The following is a 24,465-nucleotide window of genomic DNA, read 5'->3' as shown; positions in this document are numbered from 1 at the left end:
AAAATGGCGTTATAAGGATTGCGCGTATTAACGATACTTCTAATAAGTTTTCGTTTTCAAACACTATTCGTTCATTCCGTTTTTTCTCATTATGTGTATTAAACATAAGAATAAATTTGACATTTTTAAATAACATTCATTCGTTGCTTTTAATATATATCATATCATATAGAAAATTACAGATGTTATTCATGATCTGTGAAGCATTTTGCAACCAACCCATTTTTCCTTATTTATGGTCCAGCAGCATGTAATTATAAACGTTAAGAGGACTGACTGTTGTTGAATTTCTGTTGACATGTGGTGATTTCAACTTACCAGTACTACCTAAAAGTAAATTAATTCTGGAAGGCAAAGTTTCCTATTTTGTGAAGTAAACAGCATGCTAAGAACGCAGCTGTAAATTTCCAGTAAAAGAATATCTTTAATATGGAACCATATTGGAAAAGAACAAGGATAGATGTAACACTGAAGAGAAATTCAAGTTTCTCTACTACGAAAAACAGTCACACAACAGAGGTAGTGAAGAAAGTTAAAAAAAGTTAATCACATGGTTTTAGGCCTACAAAAAGAAACACAAGAACCATTTTCACAAGCTTCCCCCAAAGAACACAGACGAGATTCAACCAATTATTTTAAATTCTATAAACACTATAAGATGTGTAGCAAATGGAAGTTTATATTTAATTATACTCTACAAAACATGTCTTGCTTAAAGTTTGGTAAAATTCTCTATATTTATTATCATGTAACTGGTAATATGATATTTCAAAATTAGTATAAAGTATTTACATACCCTATTTACTATTAGCTAACGTGTTGAAAATATGAATAAATATTTATTTAAACGGACAAAAAAATCATCCAGACACGCATTTAAGTCAACAAACAAACTTTCGTTTCTTCCAAGATACGTAAATAGAAATGGAAATTTATGTTTTAACATAAATAAATCATATCGCTAAGACGGACTACTCCAGATCTCTCTCCAAGTGTAACGAAAACTAAGACAGAGGTTCGCTTTATGACATGTTCAGGAGCTTAATATGAGATACCATCAACAATAAAACAACCTAATGTTTATGAACTATTTATTCTTTAGTGTGTATTAGTACAAATAAGTGATCACATTTAATGGTAAGTGTTTTAAAGAAGTTTGTAATATGAATAATTGTAATATGATGGTAATTAATAATACAGGAAGTGTTATATCCAGACATAAGAAAAGTTTACAAACATACCAAGAAGTAAGTTAAACATAATTCCACATCAGTTTATTAAACAGATATATATATTAGTAGGTTTATTAATAACAAAATTAATGAAAATACTCTCAAACATAGGATTAACTATAGAATAAAGCATTTAATACGATACAAAGCTGATAATTATCGTGTATTATAGTACAAAGCTCTACAAATATTAAGGTAGAAAGTGGTTAAAGTGTCAAAATATTTGAGAAGTTTTTATGTTGTACGTTTGGCTATTTTTTTTATATTTCTCACGAGCAAGAGTACACAACAACAAAGTATACTACTATGACAGTTATGTCCACTTTGTTAATAACACATATTTGTTAAAAGTGAATATCATAATGTCGCATGATAAACTATTTTCCTCGATGAAGTAACCTGCGGAAAGTATAGTTCGTGTGGATACCAGTGAAATATAGTAAATATTTGAAAATAACAAAGTAATGCTTGTGATTTAAAACGAGAAAAGATTTCTTTAATCGATAATTAGTTTAATAAACACACATCCAAAAATTAGAATTATGTCATTCTGTTTGTTAGCTTTTGGTAATACAAACACTGAGTGTGTTATACGACTTTACATACAGAAGCTCTTTGTACAACAGCTTTTTTGAGAAACTCTCACCAACTGAATCACTGCACCTTTAGCGATGTATAGTCTTCGTTGTGGACACTTTCGTAAGCGTTTGTGCTATTGGGTTGTTAAAATATATCCCAAATTGTCGTTGTCCGCACACGGTTGGTATCTGAAAAGTTAAAAGATATAAGTGAGATAAGCCTGACGTCGGTGTATTGCACAAGAGCCTCCTGCAGTGAAAATGTGTTTGAGAATAACAGTTCATGACCATAGCCACCTGTGTACCGTCACCATAAATTGTTAACGTTCGTATACATATTTTGTATACGTTATTGTAAGACTTAACCAAAGTTAGACTTACACAACTTATAAATCACCCTCAAACAAACACGTATGATTACAGCTTCAATATTTAAAGCTGCTGCGAATTTGGAAACAGTGATACATAAAATTTGAGATTACAGTGACGTATACCTTTTTTATGAATCTAAAATCGACATATTAAAGGCCTGTCACATAAACAGGCATACACTTTAAAAGGTTTTGATTTCGTTAACTTCTTCAAAGAGTCTGAATCAGGAGCACAAATTACTTTACAAACCAGAAGAGTAATTTCAGTTGTGTTCCATGGTTAAGACAATTATATAACCTCCATCAGTTGCAGAATCAGTTATAAAAACAAGAAAGTTAATCCAATCACATTACCTTATTAACATAACAACAGAATCTCATATCAGGTCTAACATTTTTGGAAATGATCTTGAATGACGTGTTTGCTACTATTGTCTACTGCAGGCATCGGATTTCAGTCTTTCCAACATTGTGGAGTCTCTACCATGCTGACCAAGCAATATCTTCTCACAGCTAAAACTTGATCTGAATAGTACGTTAAAGTTATAATAGACTGTATTTAAGTCTGCTACTGTATGTTTTATTTTATACATCATGTCTTTGACATAGTAAAAACTGTCACTAGATGCACCGTGCCTAGAAAATTATAATACAACAAAGTTCGAAGTCTCAATTAAGATAAAATTATTTCGTTGAATGTTGAATTTACAAGCAAACTATGATTCTAAAATAACCACATACGATGTAATATGATTTTCTTGTATATAGGTGACCAATATTACGACAGATTTTATCCTACAATAAGAAGTTATTATTTTTGTTTATAAACATTTTTTCTTCAGAAGGTCAGAGTTACAACAAATCTCACCCAAGGTAATCCTTCTGCAATATATTATCAGATGAAAATGATTCGTTGACTTATTTAATGAGATTTTACAAAACTAGTGAAGTGTAATGAGTTAAACTTATAAATATTGTTGTTAATATCTAATAAAGTTTTAATTACATGTAATAATGACCTGTTAGTTAAAACACTATAGTAACAAATCACACAGAATTATAATTAAAACATAATCATCTACGTGGCAGTAAACTATTAATATCTTTCTCTTTTGATAAAAGTCCTTTGAAATATGTCAAAGAGAAAGCTATTCATAATTAAATGTAAAACGTTACATTATGGCAGCTATAATAGAAATATACTAACGCCATGCTGTTTCAGTTTTGTTTTTATCATAGTTGGTCACAAAACATTAGCTACGTTAATAAATCTAAATTTATGAATTTTATTCATCACTTGAATGTTAAAAATATTGTGAACAAATTGTTGTTTGGTTTCTCAGAGTCCATATTACACACACTGTTAAATTAATCTCGATAAAGTCCTGCACTGCAGTACACAGTGGTTTCGCCAATGCATTAGAAGTGTAGAAATACCTAACTGTGTTAAAGGAATAGAGTTAATATTTATTAGTGTTGAAACTTGTGAGTCATGTGTTACACTAGAAACACAAATTTATAAATGTGCTAATTGCTGTAAGTTGTAAGTACAAAACATTTTCAGGACCTCCTATGTTTATATGAAATGCCTTCCACCTTTTTTATTGTTTTGTTACTAAGATCATTATAGTTAGGTATGAAAATTAATATTTTGAAAATACCTTTCCACGTTTCCGCAGTGTTACGTCCAAAATGACCTCCAATCTTCAGTTTATGTGGTAACTGTGCTTTTAGAATTTTATTCTAAACGTTTTTCTTGTTGTATCTTCAAAGAACAAATAACATCTATTTAAAGCAGCATAATAAACCAGGAGATGCATGCATACAATAGAATTTGTTCAACTAGATTTCATATATGAGCCAAACGTGTTGCTAAGTATTTTCTAAGCCAGAACTCACTAATGATACGTATGCGAGCATTCAAACAGTCGGTGAAGCAGCGACGCTAATGGTATCACTTAGGGAGCTTAATTAAACTGCTTTTAGCACAGAGCTTGGCCAATGGAAATATTTATTCTAGTCTTACTAGAGTTTAGTTTAGTAGGTTAGAAAATGTTATTTGAAGCATTGAAGCTTTAATAGATTTGTATGTGTAAAGCAGTGGTACGAAACCTGTTCAACAAATGTTTGTCATTAAATATTTCGCTGATTTAGTTAGCTGTTGCCAATAGTTCTGCATTCAGAGGATATTGTGTGTGCTCGTGAGTGGTTTATATAAACTATTTATAAGGCTCAAAATTTACTATCAGAGTGTGTGTATGTAAATTTATACACACACTAGGATCCTGAGATGACTTATCCTAGTTTGTTTGCTGGTTTTCCTCAAGTGCTTAATTTTGTATGATTCAGCACACGAACAAACCTTAATGTAAAGACTTCATTTGTGTCCTCAGTGGATTATGTTGCGTCTTAGATCATCAAAAATCCATATCGCAGGCTTCTGACTCATTTGTACCGACTATCTAGTTCTTCAGCATGGTCCAGGAAGATAGCACGCAGTCAGTTTAATCTATAATTCAGGGAGGAAACTAAGCAGCATATTTCATGTTTGGGTTACTTGTAATGGCATCGATTTATATTAATTTACTTTAATATGTTTTATAATGGGTACTGATATGTGACAGTATAGTTTTTCTTGCGATCTCCAGTATCATTTTCTGATTTATTTAGGTGACTATTTTAATTTGTCATAATATAGAACTACTTTTAAATGCATGCAGTGCAGGTTTTCTTCTAAGATATTTATTTCGTAGTATTAGTGTATCACAAAACTAGAAATATTACACTATGTAACACAAATTTTGTTTCTGGATGGTATGCGTTATTTCTTAATTGCTAATATTGTAAAATGTCTATTATTCCCTTTAAACTTTGCTTTTGTGACATGGATAATGAAATTTAGAAAATAGAAGAGAGATTTTAATGTTCAGTGGGAAGTACTGACGAAAAATGGACTGATTCATAAAGGAATCACAATAACCTAGTAAAACACTCTGGCAAAAAGCACCTTAAACAATAAATATTCAGTTCAAACAACACTTTAAAGCTTTACTCTTAACTATTATAAAAATGTATGCATGCTCGAGTTACAAGAACAAGCAATTTCACTCAAAATAGGCCCATTGGAAATTGTTATTATAATTCTCTTGCCAACATATAACAAAAACAATATATATTGCATTCAAACCTTTCATAGTGTGCTAAATAAGGTACTGCGAAGATCATATGGAGTATTGAAAAGTCAATTTGCTTTTCCATATTTTACATAAACTAAATAAAAAATCATTCTTATAGTGTAAACAATGTTAACATTACCCAGTGAAGCTGGCGTTTTGCAGACATAGGGCTTTCCTTGAAAAAATTTAAATACAGGGTTAAACAGAAATTATTAGACAATGACCAATGAATATTAGATGAATGTAACATGCACACTGTACAGTCGATGTCTTTCAGACGCCAGGCCTTATATTATGTATCAAAAATACTTTAAAAGATATCAAAGTTTTTTTCAAGCGATATTTCAGAAACATATTTTATTTTGCTGGTAAAATTTTATACTAACTAAGTGATGTTTGTGTCTTAGTCTAGACGTGTATTTATTTTATACTCACTAAGTGATGTTTGTGTCTTAGTCTAGACGTGTATTTATTTTATACTCACTAAGTGATGTTTGTGTCTTAGTCTAGACGTGTATTTATTTTATACTAACTAAGTGATGTTTGTGTCTTAGTCTAGACGTGTATTTATCTTTGCTTTGCATTATATATAAATAATTTAGTTACACAGACACTATAAATGTTCACAATATTTTCAAACAAATCTTCATGACAATCTTCAGCTGCAACTGAGCGTCTTGCAAGTCGAGCTAATGCGATAAAATAACCGACAGATACGGTTTGTGTTTTATCTTATAGCAAACCCACATAGGGCTATCTGCTGAGCCCACCGAGGGGGGCGACAGATACAACAAATCATCATGAACCGTACGAGTTAACTGTTAGCTATGTTTATTATCATTGAATGTATAAAGTCAGCTATTATATCAATAAATTCTTTGTTCATTAAAAAACTAACAATAAAGATAAATACAAATTGGAAATTTAAAAGCCTGCAAATAAGGATCGCAAAAAAGAACGGAAACAAGGCTGGAGAAACTGTAGATATTATTTACTCAAACTACAAATCCCTATTTTAACTCCACCAAATGTAATTCTAGGTAACAGAATAAAGCCTAAATAGTGGTTTGTAGTTTCAGTAAATAAGGTCTTCAAAATATCCAGCCTTGTTCCTTTATATTTTTGAGATCCATATGTGTAGGTTTTTAAATTCCTATTTCTTTAATTACTTGTATATATTAGCGTAAGTGATGAGCATTTATGAACATGTTCATTAATATTTATTCCTGAATAAGGAGTACTCAACTTTGTTTGTCTATATGGCATATTTTCGTCGTAAATTGTACTGTTTTGAAGCTATACTGTTGCAGAGTGTAAGAGATGATTGTATTTTAATATCCTGTTATGAACAATGGAGATGCTTGTGCCAGTTTCATCTCAACGCTTTATTGGCGATAGTGCAAAACAGGGTGGTTTCTTTTATTGTACAAATCACCTATAACGTAATATAAGAAGTAATACTACTGTAGTACTTAATATAATCAATACTTTTACAGATTAAACGATATAACAGATCGTTATACAATAGAACTAACTATATACACGTCCATAAATAGAAATAGTTTAGAAATTGTTCTGCAAGCTAATTTTAAATGTTAAACAATAAATCAGAGCAATAGACTTTACTTAGTTTATCTTTGGAATATCTTTTATATTTGATAAACAACTAAAAGCTAAAATAAACTTAGAAAAATCTACTGAAATTTAATATAATTTAAAATTCTACAAAAAATCAGGTTTATATTTCACCGAAGTCTAACTTGAACAGAACATACAATAAATCTTAAGATATTCGAAAATTGTATCAAAGTGTGAGCTAATGAATTTTTTGTATTAATGTCTGACAGAATCAGAACCAATAATAAATCATTAAATAATCGGAAATTTTAATAAAATGTGAACTAATCAGATTTTTTTACTAAAATCTGACATGATCTCAACTTGTAATAAATCCTAAAAAATCAAAACTTAACAAAAATATGAAATAATTAGATATTTTTAATAAACTCTAACTTGATTATAGTTTATCCGAGACCTTACCAGTAGCATCATTTCAAGAAAATATTATGTGAGGACAAAATTGAACACTAATCTCCACAAAATACGTGAACTATTAATGATAAGAGTACGTTTCGGAGCTCACACATCAACTTTAATAACTACTTAAAACATAAAAAATTACGAGTAACAACAACAACTAAAGTACACGTAGTTTTCGACTATGTACTTTGTATAGTTTGGGCCAAAATACTTACGTATTCTTCTATACTTGTGTTGTTGTCTGCATGCTTGGAATAGTTACTGTGTAAATGTCCTAGTAATAACATAAAAGGTAGCATACAAATAAATGAATAAACATGTACGAGTTAATATTCTGGAATCTGTAATTTGTTTTGAGCATTTGTTCGTCAAAACACACAAACATATCTGTTTTGTATAAAATGATATGTTTTTAGTATAATCTTTTCTGAAACAGATCAAATCTTTATGCAGACAATTTCTCTGTTCTTGGTATAAAGTTATACCTCTTCATGTGCCTCAGGTTATGGGGCATCGAATTGATCGTCCATTCAGAAATTCTGTAAAGTAAACGGACAATGTCAAAACAGTAGAGTACCTCCAGTGAAGAATCCTGAAACGTTATTGGGCTACAGGAAACGTTGTTAAAGGAAAGTCTACTAACAGACGCTGAAAAACTGCTTGCTGAGATGATTGTGTTTTGATCAGCTTAACACGTTAAGGTCGAAAGAAGTCTTGCAATACCTAAGAACAGGAATGGCATGAACATCTTCATCCTCGGGTATCCAGAAGATAAATAAGTTGTCAATTGACCAAATAAGGTTATTTTGTAAGAAGGGCTCTCTGAACAGCAACAGTAATCAGAATTCACTGTATAAGTTGAGAATAGCAAGCATGTCAATCTACAGTTAGGACTCTGTTGACATGCCATCATTTCAGATGAAACATGTTTCCGGCTTGTTAAAGCTTATGGTAGGATTCGTATTTATTGTTTTCCTGGAGAAAAAATAAGGGAAACTATCTTTTCTACAGCAACTACACAGAAGGTGGTGCGGTACATGTTTAGGCAACTATTAATTATAGTAGAAATACCGAACTTCACATTCTTCAGAGAATCGTCAGTGACGCATCAAAAAGACATCACACGAAGTCGATATTTCTGCCATATGCTAAAGCAAGGTTTGATTATAGCTTTGTGTTTCAGGATGACAATGCTATTGCTAACAGTGCCGGTATTGTACAGGATTATCTCGACAATCAAAGTACTATCAGAGTTTTACAACATCAGAATTTGATTCAAAGAAAAAGACTTTAACTGTTTTAATGTTGTATCAGATCTTAAATGATTTGAAACAAATTCCATGGCACTGTATTTCCTAAAATAGCCACTTACAATCTTGCATTATCATAGCTAAAGTTAATAATTATAAAACCATTTGTTTATTTCATTCAAATTAATTCAGTTCTAAAAACATTAAAAAACAAAGTTATAAGAACAAATTAAAATAATTTTTATAAAAATATTTCAAATGCATTTTTTAAAGGTAAACAGCAAAAACCTTGTGTTAAAGGTTAGCACTTGAGTCAAAGTTTAACATCAAACACTTCCAGTCACATTTTAATATTAATAAACTAGAATAAATGTGGGATAAGTAACGTTGCAAGATTCTGAAAGAAACTTGTAAAACAGCACACGAACATAAAACAGGTAAATGATAAAATAGAACACGAACCTGAAGCATGCTAATAAAACTACTGCACTTACAAGAAGCACTTCACATTACCAAACTTATTTTTGTAGAATGAAGAAGAATGAAATGAAATATACCAGTTCCGTCTTTACCTGGAGCATGACATGAAAAAGAGATGATGGATTGGACTAAAGTGAACAAAACCTACTAGAACGAGTCATGTTGCATTAAATAAAGTCTCCTTTGGCCATTCTAACTAAGTGCTCATTTTTCTGTCGTATATTAACTTATCAAAAGTTTATCTGAAAAAGATAATCATTATCCGAATGTCTCACCAGAATTTTCAAAAACAGTTGTTTTTTCTAATGAAAACATTGTGAAGGGTAATGGCAGTGAAATATGTCCAGCTATCTGTAACGGACGTCTTTAATATGTTTCAAAAATAATTTTAAATACCACCTGGTTCTCGAACCTAACTGATTTTAAACAATGAAACCATCACAAATATAATTGTTTGTCTTAATAATAATCTCTCAAATTATTTAGCTTTTTTGAATGAAGTACGTTAGTAAGTGATAATTATATGTAAATATTTCTATCTTATCTTTTCTTCAATCAAGACATTTTAACAATTAGGAATTGAAGTTAAGAACATTTTGTTTTGTAATTGGTATAAGATGACACTTACGTCCAGTTACGTTTACGTTATTAGTATCATGTATTAATTTTATATCTCAAAATTAAAATAGTGCTTAAATACAACCAGCAACAAGAACTGTTTGTACACCTGAGATTCATATTTCTCATGTGATAGAGATTTGGATTTGACGAACCGAGTTCGAATCCGTGCAATACAACAAAATATGCCATTCACCTACTTTAAAACGTGGGTACGTTATATGAGTTACAAAAATCCCTTAGCATAAACGGTGAGAGGTAAGGTGCTACTGAGTGATTGTCTTTCTTCTGATAAATTCTTTAAGTACGGCAGCTGATAACTTTAATGGCTTTGTTATGAAAAGAAATACATATCTCACTGAAATGACACGTTATGTATATAATGGGCTAAAAGGCTAGGTCAAAGACTAATGTGGTTCAAGTAAAACCGTCTCTAACTTCGAACTGCAGGTCACAGAAAGACACCTGACGAAAGACCCCATCACCTGAAAAGACTACTTTTAAGCAGATAGTGGGTTTCATTTTCACCATTAAAACAAACCCACAGTCGAAGAACTTTTGTATCACCACGTCTCGAACCTGAAGTCTTTAGATCCCCATTATAATACATTAACCACCAGGCAACGCTGGAGCTAAGCCCAAAAATATTACAATAATTTTTTAAAATATAGTACTGCCTAAGTATGAAAAAAATATTATTTCTAGATTTACCGCAACGAAAGCCTTTTAGAGGAAAGTGGTAACAAATTAACTAGCAGCAACCAAACATCAAATTTCGAATTAGTTGCAAAAGTACAATTAAAATCAAAATGAAAAAGTTATTTAAGACATTATAAAACAATAATATTACGAAATAGTCTTAGATTCTACTTTTTCTAATCAATTACAAAAACTATTACTGATTTTTCAGTATTCTCGATTATTAACTGTATGTATTCGAGTTCAAAACAGTTATTGATAACTCAGCCTGTCTAATCAAGTACAAAACACTTACTAACAATTCATCATGTCTAATCAAGTAGGGCCCAGCATGGCCAGGTGGTTAAGGCATTTGGCTCGTAATCTGAGCGTCGCGGGTTCGAATCCTCGTCACACCAAACCCTTTCAGCCATGGGGGCGTTATAACGTGTAGTCAATCCCACTATTCGTTTGTAAAAGAGTAGCCCAAAATTTGGCGGTGGGTGGTGATGACTAGCTGCGTTCCCTCTAGCCTTACACTACTAAATTAGGGACGGATAATGCAGGTAGCTCTCGCGTAGCGTTGCGCAAAATTCAAACCAAACCAAACTAATCAAGAATCAAATATTTACCAGTAATTCAGCTATGAAACAGTTATTCATAGCACATTCTGCTTAAACAAGTATGAAACTGTTAGTACTATTTCATACGTTATAAAAACTACAAAACAGTAAATTAAATAAACTAATTAGTAATATAAATATCAAATGAAATTATGTACGAAACAGTTATTGACAACCCAGCATTCTTAATCAAATATAAAAGATACTAATAATTAGTCCTGCTTCGTGGGATAAAGTACCTAATAATTCATTATATATAATCAATAAAAATAGACAAAGAATATCTTTAAACTGTTTAATCAAGTTCAAGGAAGACCGCAACTCAGGTTTTCATAAAACTCGTGTACTTAAAGTGTTAACTGAGAATATTAATAATGTCTACTAAATCGGACACTTGATACAACGTCCATGTGCAATTTCATTCTGTCTAATGAAGTATAAGAAAGAATTATGAATGATGCAATATGTCTGCTTAGGTACGAAAAATTATTGATAACTTTGCATTCTGCTTAATCAAGGATGAAATAGTTGTTGATAACTTATTATCAGTAATCAGTTATAGAAAAGGTTTTGATAACTCATCCTGTTTAATCAAGTTCGAAACTGTTACTAATGAGAAGTCGTTTATAAATGAAAGTATTAGCAGATAATTTATAATAGTGACAGCACAATTTCTCTAACTTATAATCTTAAGTGTTTCATTTACTTAAGTGTCTTCTTCTTCCATTAAGACAATTATGCTGTTATAACATTTTTATTTTATGTGTTAATGTGATCGTGTGTATGATAAAACTGTGTGAACATACTGTGCCATGTATGTGTATGTGCATATATACTGTGTGCACGTGCTTGTTTGTACACGTAAACACTTGCAATGAGTTTTTATAACCAACATCGGAAACACACTTTGTGTTCTTGTAAGAAATGTAAGTGCGACTCAACCCCTTGTAACATCATGTGACATTTCGATCATGGATGCACTCTTATCTTCAAGACCACAACTTAGGTCTTCATAAAACTCGTGTACACAAATCGTTAACTGAAAATATTGATAAAACATAGCGTGTGATTAAAATTTTCCCACACCTAACGATAATTGTCCCTAAGAAAATATCTCATATGTGTTTTTGACAGATATTCTATGTGTTTGATGTTGGATTATAAAACTTATTGTTTTAGAAGCATCCAGAGATTCTGGATACTTGAACAGCTGTCAAGAAAAGTGCATCGAGATAACAGTTCATATTTTACATGTTGAACATAACTGGTTTTGTGAAAAACACACTTTTGAATATTCTCTCCTAAAACTGTTTCTAGGACACCAAGAACGTTAACTGAATTTATTGTTTATTGAACAGTTATAGAATATTGTCATGAAAGTAAACGAAACTCCAAATACGTGATGTTCAGTGGTTTTCTACTGAAAGGTTAGGTCAGGTGGTTGAGGCATTTCACTCGTAATGTGAGCGTCGCGGGTTCGAGTCCTCGTCACACCAAACATGCTCGCCCTTTCAGCCGTGGGGGCATTATAACGTGACAGTCAATCCCACTATTCGTTGATAAAAGAGTAGCCCAAGAGTTGGCGGTGGGTGGTGATGACTAGCTACCTTCCCTCCAGTCTTACACTGCTAAATTAGGGACGGCTAGCGCAGATACCCCTCGTGTAACTTTGCGCGGAATTGAAAACAAACCAAGTCAAACTAAAAGACGAGACGACTGTCATCTGGAAGTGGTTTTATGATACCGGATGTGTTATATTTAACTGTTGCATAATAAAAGGTTAAATAATGATCTTCTAGAAGCAGATTTAGGGTCACAAAAATATGATATTTCATGATTTTCCGCCAAAAGGCTAAATGAACCTCACATGAAAGTGATTTTATGATATCATATATGTTATATTTAATTGTTTTCTACTGATAAACTGCCCCCTCCCAAAGATCATGTTTCCTTACAAGTGATTTCATTGTTGAAAGATGTTATATTTTAATGTTTTCTATAAACAAATTGCTAAATTATACTTCGTTAGCAGTGGTTTTAAGATGCCAAAGTGTTATATATAATTATTTTCATTCTAAACTGTTAGATGGTTATCCCTACGAACTGGTTTTGGGAAGAGGAAAATGTGACGATAATTGATTATCTACCAACAAGCTTGATGACAATCCTTTATTTGTGTTTTTATAGTACGAAAAATGTTGTGTTCAGTAGTTTAATATTAAAAAAGATGAGAGTAGAATACCAAGGATTTAACATCTAATGTCTGCTAAAAGACCAGATGAAATACTCTGAAGATAAGGTGTTGCAGTATATTGTTGTGCATTGGTGTTTTGTCTTTATAGAGAGAGTTATCAGAATATTTTGAAAATATTTTGAACACACCAACACATGACAACCACATCCGATATAAAGCCGCGGTTGGACGGAAAGTATCAAACCTATATTTTAGCATTTTTTGGCTTTCATAAGTAGCTCTTATTTTAGAATACTAAATATTTTAGAATATTCTTTCTGATTAAAATGCATACTGTTACTTGAGGCACGTGACCTAGGTGTTCGTAGATTTTCACCTCTTAAAAGGTATATTTAATATTTGCTGTAAATCTTTATTTAGAAGGTCCTAGTTGTCCAAGTTGATCCACATATCTTTGTTATCCAATGCTTTTAAATTTAAGGGGTGAAAATCTACGAACACCTAGGTCACGTGCCTCAAGTAACAGTATGCATTTTAATCAGAAAGAATCTCAGTATGGAAAAATCGACACAAGTCACGTGTGAACGACTTGCTTCCACGATATACTTGTTCATCATTGCATACCTCAAATAACTAGAAAATGAAACGAGGATTCATACCCTTTCATAAGAAAACATACTACAGCGCCTATTAATTTCTGTACGTTTGGACTGCTGTAACGGGAGCATGGAACTGTTTATGTGTTCCCTAAACAATGTATATGTAACCTATTTGTTGTTAATGCTATTTTCATTAAGAGTGAAAAGCCAAATTTCGTGAGATAATCCTGTGAATACGACTGACAACATCCAATTAACAAACCAATGCATTATAATCTTTATGAGCAACAAAGTAAAAAATAGCATATTTAGTTAGCAGTGCCTGCTAACTGTTTGAGTTTAGTTGTAATCCAACTTGGTATGTAGCTTTCTTTGATCAGAAGCTAATAGTTCAACTCTTTGAATGACATGGAAATTAACCGTTTCATCATCATAGCTCTCTTGGTATAGGAGATAAATATTAACTTCTTACAACTCACTGTACTAAGAAAATCTACGTTAATAATATCAGCTACTACATTAAAGCAAATACTTTTAATGTTTAAACTGTACATTAGAGATAACTTTGAGGTTTATTCTTCTTGGAGTATCTCGTGTTGAATTGAATAAACATTTAATAAAATGATTTCGTAATCAAACGAAACCTTTACGTTTTCAGAAACATTGCTAAAGGAAAGTGACTAAACATCACAAGTGAAAATTTTTAACATGCTGCAGAAGCATGATATAAGATCTAACATGTAAGTCGACGTGAAGCCACCTACCCCAATGTAATCCACTTGCACATTAAATTTATATTTGGTAGTATACTGTATACTATATCCGCATACTAGATTATGGTAGCTAAGACTACCTATATTGGATCCACTTGCACATTAAATCTTTGTCTGGAAACAGACTGGCTCCTACATCAACACAATGGCTTGTTGTAGTTAAGAATTACTGGTAACAAGTTGAGAAGAAATTAAATATTTTATATGTAGCCAGTATTTCATTTCCAAGCTAAAAAGTACAGTTTGTCTTCTAAGTCATATACGAATCATTACTTAGTGACAACGAACAAAATGCAATGTAATGATTCGAAACTAAACTGAATGTAGTATCAGCTGGCCCTAATCTCTAGGAACTCGCATTGCAAGCGCTCAGTTTAGTGTTTGTTACTGCACTTGATGTTCATAAATTTATTTTGGTTTCTTATTTTTTTCAGCGACACATAAAAAACGCAAGTTATGCTCAGAGGGATAAAGTGAAACATTTGCCACTTTTATTATTCAACAAGAGATATAAACAGACATATTTGTATATAATTAGTAAATTATGTTAACAGAAAAATAAACTGTGAATTTCTTTTATTCTTGATGTGGCATGACCTGGCGGTTGAGATGCTCGACCCTTCATGTGAGGGTCGTGGGTTGAGAACCCAGTCATTGAACATACCTGTTTAGCTGTGGGAATCACTATGATGTGACGACAATCCCACTATTCGTTTGTAAGAATAGCCCAAGAGTTAGTGGTATGTGATGTTTATCAGCTTGCTTTCGATAAAGAATAAAAGATTTGGTTTGTTTTGAATTTCAAACAAAGCTACACTTTATCTGTCCCTAACTTTGCAGCGTTTAAATCTTCATGAAGTAAAAATAGGAGAAAAACTTCAGAATTATAAGTCAGGTATTAATAATATACATAAATAGATGTAAAATAAATTTATCTTCATCCCGTAGGGCTATAATAAAGTTGTTACCTTAAACCTGGCTCTGCAGAACAATTGATGTATAAGTTAGAGTATTAGCTAGCTTTGTCTAAAACTATTTCTGAAATTCTAAATGTAATTAAAGGCATATTTTTTTTTTCCTTTTTAGTTGTAGTATTGCTTGTTTGATTGTTTTTGAATTTTGCACAAAGCTACTCGAGGGCTATTTGTGCTAGCCGTCCCTAGTCATCACCACCCACCGCCAACTCTTGGGCTACTCTTTTAGCAACGAATAGTGGGATTAACCATAACATTATAACGCCCCCACGGGTGGCTAAAAGGGAGAGCATGTTTGGCGCGACGAGGATACGAACCCACGACCCTCAGATTTGGAGTCGCACGCCTTAACACGCTTGGCCATGCCAGGCTCGTTAGTGGTAGTATAAGTGAGCTTTAATATATTAGAAGATAGTATAACAAATATTTTCAAAATCATCAAAACAATGTGGTTAACGGAACTGAATTTTAAAAAGAAGTAACAGTGAGACGGAAATTTACCGTAATGATGAACTTAAGCCTACTTAGTAGCATGTACTTTTAATGTATGTTAAAATGTAGCATTAACTAAATAAAAATACGTATTTCGTTTTTGAATAACCTTGTATATTCGATCATAAGTTCAGTACTATAAAACGTCTATTTGTACAAAGCCAAACAAGAATGATATTAGTTAGTTTTGTTGTATTTAACGATGTAACTACACTTTGTACTTAACTTTACTTCCACTCAGTATTCATTGTACTATACAAGTAGCTTCTTCATTAAAGAATCTTTCCTTAAAATATAATATTTTCTGATTATTTAAATATTTATCTAAGTTTTGAAAAGTAAAATGCCTGTTATGAAAATGTTTGCACAAAGACTTCTTAGGAAGTTGGTGTTTAATTTCGTATCGATCTATTAGCTGATTATTTCTCGAGAATAAGTTTACCTGGTAATGAATCGAAATTTTTAAGTTTTTTACTCCTTAAAAAACCTTTTAACAGGTTTTTTCATAGAGCTGTTGGAGAAATGTAAAAAAAAATGTATATATACTTCTGTTGAAATAAAGTCCATTTTTGGTAAGCATGAATAACACCTCTCTTGATGAATGAGTGGGATATTCAGAAGTCATTGATCAAACTATGTAGAGACTAAACAGTAATTGTTTAGTTGTAATGGTTGGGAAGCTCGACTGAGGTGTCTTCACATGATAAATATAAATAATGCTCAGAAAGATAAAAACAACCTTTCTTCTTGATAACTATTTCTAATTCTTAACAATTTTTAAAAATTGAACAATACTTAGGAAACGTGCATATGTCTTTTTTCCACTTTTGATAAATGTTAATGCTTTGAAAACACTTGTATAACCTATTTTCTTGATAAATGCTAACAGTACTTGAAAAAAGGCTAAATTATCAATAATTGTTTCATAATTGATTTTGTTGAAGCGTTCCTTTGTACTTTATTTTTCGTATACAGCGTGAATTATTAGTAACTGTTTCATACTTGATTAAAGAGATTTATTTGTCAATAACTGTTTCATATTTAATAAAAAAGATTTAATTGTCAATAATTGTTTCATACTTGATTAAATAGATTTAGTTATAAATAATTGTTTCATACTTGATTAAATAGATTTAGTTATCAATAACTGTTTCATACTTGATTAAATAGATTTAGTTATAAATAATTGTTTCATACTTGATTAAATAGATTTAGTTATAAATAATTGTTTCATACTTGATTAAATAGATTTAGTTATAAATAATTGTTTCATACTTGATTAAATAGATTTAGTTATAAATAATTGTTTCATACTTGATTAAATATATTTAGTTATAAATAATTGTTTCATACTTGATTAAATAGATTTAGTTATAAATAACTGTTTCATACTTGATTAACTAGATTTAGTTATCAGTAACTGTTTCATAGTTGATTAGACAGATTTAATTAAGAATAATTGTTTCATACTTGATTAAATGGATTTAATTATCAATAACTATTTCAAACTTGATTAAAGATATTCAGTTATCAGTAACTGTTTTATACTTGATTAAACAGATTAATTAGATAAAATAAATTATTTCTAATTGTTTCATACTTGATTTGAGAGGAAGAATTATTAGAAATTTTCTCATACTTGATTGGACTGGTTAAATTGTTAATGGGTGTTTCATACTTAACTTGATAGGATGAATTACCAATAACTAAAGGAGCAATACAAATAGGTAATTATTCAGATTACTTTACTAACTAGTACAGTAATTTACTAACTGAGTTATATATATGTTACCTACAAGAAATGAATTATAAATACTACCAGAGTTTTATAAATGCTACCTACAAGAAATGGGTTATAAACCCACTACTAGAGTTTTATATATTTTGCCTACAAGAAATGGGTTATAAACCTACTACTTGAGTTTTATATAAGTTACCTAAAATATATAGGTTATAAACCTACTTACTACTTATTTGTAATGGCACGCTTTTGCTCCCACCTAAAATCTTAGAAGTACACATTAGTTTCTTAATCCATTCTCACCTGTGTACCAGTTATGTCAACTATGATCCTAAGATTAAAACAAAAATGTTCTTATTTGGTAGAAATTATGCGATAACTAAGTAATAGAGATATTAAACTGTTAAAACAATAATATTCTAATACAGAACAAGTCCTATAGTATCTAAGTAAAATAGACATTATAAGGCTTTTACATAATAATTAATTTTTTGGCTCATTCTGTTTATAATTTCGTGCAAAGGTACACAAGGGCTAGCTGTGAATAGCTGTCTTTAAATTTTAACTTTTAGAGTCATAAGAAATCATTTAGAGAACAGTATTCGCTCTCAACTCTTGCACTATTCTTATCTGATTGAACAATGGGATTTCACAGTCATTCCTGTAACATACCCACGAATCCAAAGTGAGGACTAAGGTTTTGCAGCAACTAAATCCTCAGATTCATAGACTGGCTCATTAAATATTTATTACCGTCTGTCCTTAAAGATGAATGACTGTTATTAGGAGGAGCATGTTAATACATATGGGTAGAAAATGTTCAATCTTTATATTGATTTCAAAGATGTATTTCTATGTCCAGTTCAGCAGGCTACATTGTAGTAAAATAATTATTAATGGTTTATTACAAATATTCAAACATACTAAAAACTCAGCGTGCCTCTTCACCATAGTAGGTGATTATGAGTTTAAGGGTTTTGTTATAAACCAGCTTTCATGCAAATAAAGATGCAAGTCTACAGTATTATTTAGCACCAATAAAAACACCTGTAATTTGTTTGAAATATTTCTTTTTGTTAGCATAAAGATAGAAAATTGGTTATCTGTATTTACCCACACTCTGAATCAAAATCCGATTTTGGGCATTATAAACCCTGAAATTTACCGCTGAGCCACCGATGTGCATATTTGAAAACAAACAGAAAATGTAAACACAAAACTAATTAAATCCGTTATAGTTTTAATTTTTTAAAACTGTATTAACATGAGATAATTCGAATTTTAAGTAAAAAAAATGAAAGAACAGTGGTAAAGTTATTAGTGATGATGATAAACTCACTTGAAGTAAAATGTATTTCAGGACTGCTGGTATGGGTATTAACATTTACTAACAAAGCTGAGAGCAACATTTTGACCTTCTTAGGTCATCTTCAAGTTAACTGAAGATGACCTAAGAAGGTCAAAATGTTGTTTTCTGCTTCATTAGTAAAAGTGTTAATGCCCATAGCAACCGTCCTGAGATAAAAATGAAACAACCAATATAATCTTAAACTGTAACTAGATTGATGAAAGTAGCTTTCGTGCTGTTGAGTCATAAAATCAGAAATATATCTATATCATGGAAAACTTTTCCTCACTGTTAATTTGTAATCAGAATGTTCGGTATGGCCAGATGGTTAGGGCGCTTGCAATTTGAGGGTTGTGAGTTCGAATCCCAGTCACACCAAATATGCTCGTTTTTCACCCGTCTGGATGTTATAACATGCTGGTCAATCCCACTTTTCTTCGGTAAAAGCGTAGCCTAAGAGTTGGCGGTCGGGGATGATTACCAGCTGCCTTCTCTCTAGTCTTAGACAGCTAAATTAGGGATGGCTAGCTTAGATGGCCCTCGTATGGCTTTGTGTAAAATTGAAAGCAGAAACCATGCATATTACACAAATTAATATCTCTAATATTAATTATTAAACAATTTGTTCAATAGGTGGTTGTTCATTTGTAACAAATATTACTGAACTAATTATAAACTTGAATTGAACTGGATTTTGATACAGTTTGAGGATGTCATATGAAACAATGAATTGCGCTACTTGTTTAATAGTATTAGTAACATTATCAAAATTATATTTACAAAAAAATTTTCCCTTCAATAGAATCATTTATTGTAGATTATAGCAATTATGGTTTAGAAATTACATAATGTCTTCAACATACAAGGGGCATCATATGTAATATGTTTGAAAATTCAAGTAAGGCATTGTTAAAACAATTTATTTAATCTTAGAAAGGCAATTACACTACAAATAATTAGTTTCATTTATAAAATTAAAGAGCCTTTATGAGAGCTCGTGAAAGATATTCATACTTCAGATAAGTGTGAAACATATTTAATTCGTCCTTCAAGAACGGTTTAAGGGTTTTTGTTTTTGCAAATTTATCTGAAAAGTATTTAACATGACCAAAGTTACATTAATTTATTTAATTCTGAAAGTTGACTTAACTTCTGTGTAACATTGATAATTATTTATATAATAAGTACAAATAAAATGTTAAGAGATTTAACGTTCGATATAACTTGTTTTTGTTTTCTTGTGTTTATTTTCTGGTTGAAACGTAGCTTATCAAAACGGTATCATCGCTAACATTTATTAACTGTGATTAAACTTACATTATCATTGCAATTTTATTGTTAACGTTTATCACCACCAATTGTTTGTTTATTTAGAATTAAGCACAAAGCTACACAATGGGCTGTTTATGCTCTGGCTAACACAGGTATAGAAACCTTGTTTTAAGTGGTGGGAGTCCGCAGACTTGACGTTGTCCTACTGGGGGAGGGGGGCAACTACCAAGTTCATCATCAATGAACCTCTTTTTTTTTTTTAATCACAAGCTGTTTCACAATATGTGAGATACAACAAAGATCATTATTGTAAAACCATGAGCTGTTTTATTTGATGGTTAATTTTAGTTCTTCTAAAATATCAAGAATATTATTATTCTTATAAGAACTTTAATGCAGGATTCTTGGTCCAGATTTGAGTTGCATTGTAGAATCCAGCTTCCTTGTTTACGTTGGTAGGTATTAATTAGAGATATGAATCATGTTGCATATAATATGTGTATCACTGGACTTAGAGAGATATACATGTGTTTTATATCACAGGACTTGGAAAGACATACAGGTGTTTTGTATCATCAGACTTACAGAGGCATAGAGGTGTTGTATCACTGGATTTGCATAGACATATAGGCGTTTTGTATCACCTGCTTTACAGAGACATTACAGGTATCATATCACAGGATTAATAGAACATACACGTGTCATTATTTTCTACAAATCTTTTCTCTTCCTGAATACGATTTGTTTTAATATAGTATGTAGTTTAATATAAAATGTTTTTTCTCTGTTTTTAGGAACAACATACACATATCACGTCCTAAGGAAAAAACATGTGTATGAAAGACAAACCCAGAAGATTTGTATTTATGTGTCACGAGGTGAAAGATTTGTCAGACATACCATCCATTACTTCTTAAAAAAAAGCGTTCTTTCTAAAGTAAAGTTTCATTTGTTAGGTTAACAACGATCAAAATGAATAAAGGTGTTTTCACTCAAAGTTTATCAACTTGGTTTACTATACTTTCATTATGGTACTCTTTGGTTCAACCAACGATGGCGTCAGTAGATAATTCAACTAAATGTAAAAAAGGTTTAATATTACCTCTGTGGCTACCCAGTGAAAATGTAAGCACTGGGGATGTAGTAGCAAGAGGAATCGTATATTTTTTTTAGGCCTAGCTTATATGTTTGTGGGTGTATCAATAATAGCTGATCGTTTTATGACGTCAATTGAAGTAATTACCTCCAAAGAAAAGGAAGTTGTTATTAAGAAAACAAATGGTGAGAAACAAACCATTAGTGTTAGAATTTGGAATGAAACCGTTTCCAACCTAACTCTCATGGCCTTGGGTTCTTCAGCACCAGAAATTCTTCTTTCTATCATTGAAGTTTACGGTCAGAACTTTGAAGCAGGGGAACTTGGCCCTGGAACTATAGTTGGCAGTGCAGCCTTTAATATGTTTGTAATCATCGCTATTTGTGTCTATTCTATTCCCGAAGGCGAATGTAGAAAAATCAAACATTTGAGAGTGTTTATTGTTACAATGACATGGAGTGTTTTTGCATACATCTGGCTCTATTTGATCTTGACTTGGTCGTCCTATGGGATCATTGAAGTCTGGGAAGGTGTGGTAACGTTTTTGTTCTTCCCTGCTACTGTTCTAACAGCTTATATCGCTGACCGACGTTTGCTTGTTTACAAGTATCTTTCGAAGAAGTATTGGGTCGATAAACATGGGATAATTGTGGGGAATGAAGAAGATCTTGAGATGGGGAGTACGAAAGTTAACCACACACCTGATGATGATATCAAGATGGTTGACGAAGAGGGGAACGATGATCTTCGAGAATTTGAAGAGCATCGAAAGGAGTATATTGACATTCTTCGAGAGCTTCGTCATAAGAATCCTGACTGCTCAATGGAAGATTTGGAGTTAATGGCCAGAGAAGAAATCCTAAATCGAGGTCCAAAGAGCAGGGCCCACTACCGTATCCAGGCCACAAGGAAATTGACTGGAGCAGGAAACCTCGTAAAACGGAAATATGAAAGACAAGAAGTGAAGAAGGAGGAGGAGGTTATGGAAAAGGAAGAAGTGGTTGCTATTGGTTTCGATCCTCGTTATTACACAGTAATGGAAAATGTCGGAGAGTTTGCTGTCACTGTCAGAAGAGAGGGAGGGTTTAGTCACACTGTCTGTGTCGACTTTCAGACGGAAGACGGAACTGCTAACGCTGGTTCTGATTTCGAACAAGTGGAAGGCAAGTTAGTGTTTCGCCCTGGAGAAACACATAAACAGATCTACATCACTGTTATCGATGATGACGTATTTGAAGAAGATGAACATTTCCACGTGCGATTGACTAATCCTAGATATTTGGGTTCAGATGGCCCGACTGGCTCAAAGAATGGTTCTATTGGTAATATGGGACTGCGTCCCACTATCCAACTATCTACGCCACCTCTTGCCACTGTAACGATTTTAGACGATGACCACAGTGGCATATTCGGTTTTCCCGAAGTGGAGTTCGAAACAAACGAGTCTGTTGGAACATACACTTTAAAAGTGTGTCGAAACAGCGGTGCTCGTGGTGTTGTGATCGTACCGTTCAGGACTTTAGATGGAACCGGCAAAGGGGACAGGGATTACGTGAAACTTGAAGGAGAACTCGTCTTCAAAAACAATGAAACTTGGTAAGTTGTTTCTCTGTTTGATGCTTAGAAGTGTCGAATCTGATAATGTGTTTAGGTGTGGCATTCCAGAGCATGCATATGAATTACAAGATAATGTGTAGCTTTGATTTTCGTTGTTACAACAATATAACATCATGGTAATTTTATATATATATAATATTAAAATAATCTAAAGTGTTATATTCAGAACTGTGATGTTTCATTTTAATAATACTTTAAGCATCTTTCATTTACTTGTTGTTATCATATATACATTGTATATTACTAAAGGTTATTTTGCAATGTATATGGTTTTAGGACAACCTAAATTTCTAAAGCTGGTCGTACCTTGTAAGATATTATTGGTATAATGACCGAAAATGTCGATAACATCGGGAGTACTCAATTAGTGAATAAATATGTTGTCATATGTGCTTTTCTTTTATAACTGGTGTATAAAATTAGTTATATTATGTACTGGGTTTCAGTACTGAATTTTTTAAGGTAACTTGCTTAGATCAGAAATTTGTGATAATAACTAGTGTTCAGTGACAATTGCTACTAAGGTTGTACCTTGAGTTTGTTTCAAAAAGTTACGCAAAGCTACACAAGGGTTATCTGTGCACAATCGTCCATAATTTTGAATTGATTCTTAAAAGAAAAGGAGTTAGAAGCAATATGTTTAATGCTTCTTTAAAAAAAAAATTGTAATTACTCTCTGAGCATTCTACTAATTACTTTAAGTTTTAGGTAAATGATTTTGTGTAATGATAACATATGCATTAGGTCTATTACATCGATTACTTGTAGTGAAAATATTAATTGGATACAAATATTTTGTCTATTATGTTTTTGTGCAGATTAGTATTGTTGTTCAATATTAATTCCTGTAATGATGTTTAAAATAATCATATAAAAAATGTAGAATTTCTTTTTAGGCTTTATGTTATTTTATTTAGGGTTACAAATGATCAGCACTTGTTCATGCTAAATTCCTTCAGAACGTCGATTGTCTCCTTTCTGATGTTGAAACTATGTGTGAAATGGATTGTCACATGTAAATAGTTCTTAAAGCTCTACAAGTTTGCTAACACAACACAAAAGTTACACTTATTTCATTTCTCAATTAATGTAAAACTGACAAGTCACAGATAAGTTGACTAAAGTATCTGTTTGGTAAGTATATCACGTGCTCTAATAGGAATTCCTAACATAACAGGATTTTGTGAAATCCTTTAACTTTTCTGTAAATAATTTACTGATCTTCAAGTAGAAACTCCGTCCACATCATTTAGTTATTTAATTTTAAGAGAATTATCTAAGGATCCCACATAGTGGTAGACCCAGATATGAAC

General features: G+C 31.8%; 1 pseudogene across 1 annotated transcript in view; it reads left to right on the top strand.

The window, feature by feature from the left end:
• Nucleotides 1–24,465, top strand: part of LOC143222815 (sodium/calcium exchanger 3-like) — an 88,899-nt pseudogene that overhangs the window by 6,662 nt on the left and 57,772 nt on the right. Inside the window, exon 2 of the transcript XR_013012513.1 lies at nucleotides 21,234–23,131. The product of XR_013012513.1 is annotated as a sodium/calcium exchanger 3-like (transcript). The remainder of the gene's footprint in view (nucleotides 1–21,233; nucleotides 23,132–24,465) is intronic.

The sequence above is a fragment of the Tachypleus tridentatus genome, chromosome 8 (assembly GCF_004210375.1).
Source record: "Tachypleus tridentatus isolate NWPU-2018 chromosome 8, ASM421037v1, whole genome shotgun sequence".
NCBI classification, from domain to species: Eukaryota; Metazoa; Arthropoda; class Merostomata; order Xiphosura; family Limulidae; genus Tachypleus; species Tachypleus tridentatus.
Note: the sequence above shows the minus strand (reverse complement) of the source record. Positions and strands in the feature narration are given on the sequence as shown.